The 847-nt window shown below is 39.9% G+C and overlaps 1 protein-coding gene across 1 annotated transcript in view; it reads left to right on the forward strand.

The window, feature by feature from the left end:
• The window catches only part of MMP20 (matrix metallopeptidase 20), a 77,636-nt gene that overhangs the window by 36,161 nt on the left and 40,628 nt on the right, over nucleotides 1–847 (forward strand). The window lies entirely within an intron of this gene.

Here is an 847-nt window from a genome sequence, read left to right on the forward strand (position 1 = left end):
CCTCTATGAGGTGGATTGATTCAGTGACTGGGGTAATCAGGATGGGTGTGTCAGAGGCAATGAGATTGGCACAGGATAGAGCAGGGTTTAGGGTTATTGTACTCAGGGTCGCTATGGGTCGCAAACGACTCGATGGCACATAACAACAACAACAGCTATATATCCAAAGAATGAGAGATGAGTTTCGCCTCTAGGAAACATCCCAGCTGTACTTTTTCCAAGATGTATGTGTTTGTTCTTTTGGCAGTCCATGGGATATTCAATACACTTCTCCAACATCACAGCCCAAAAACGTCAATTCTTCTCCTATCACCTTTATTCATTGTCCAGCTTTCTGATGCATAGCAAGTGATTGAGAATAGCACTAAGCATTGCAGCAACACACAAGCACTATGCTAAAACAAAGAGCTGGATGGTGGAGGTGAAGGTCCAATGATCTAATTTCAAATTTTAGTAATTAGTTCCTGTAAATGAGAGTGAAAAGTGCCGAGAATAAGGAAAGCTGCTGGTCAGATAAATTCCATTCAACCTCTTGCCCCTTCTTCTTTAAACCAATAAAATTTACTGAGCCTTGACTATGTACCAGGCACAATGTCAGATAAATGAATGGTGCAGGTAAACACTAGTCACTATACTCCCATTATCTTTAGACTCCATTGTTTTGCTCTTCTTATCAGAAATCAGATTACAGGCATTTGCTGAATTCATTACTCAATTCCAAAATATCTCAGAGCTGTTCTTTTCCAACAAGCTCATGGCTTTGGGAATATATTTTAAATTCAGTTACAAATATATTTGAAGGTCATTTGCTGTGTGTGTGTGTGTGTGTGTGTGTGTGTGTGTGTGT

The sequence above is a fragment of the Elephantulus edwardii genome, unplaced genomic scaffold, assembly GCF_000299155.1.
Source record: "Elephantulus edwardii isolate Elephantulus edwardi_28Jun2011 unplaced genomic scaffold, EleEdw1.0 scaffold00056, whole genome shotgun sequence".
Classification (NCBI taxonomy): Eukaryota; Metazoa; Chordata; class Mammalia; order Macroscelidea; family Macroscelididae; genus Elephantulus; species Elephantulus edwardii.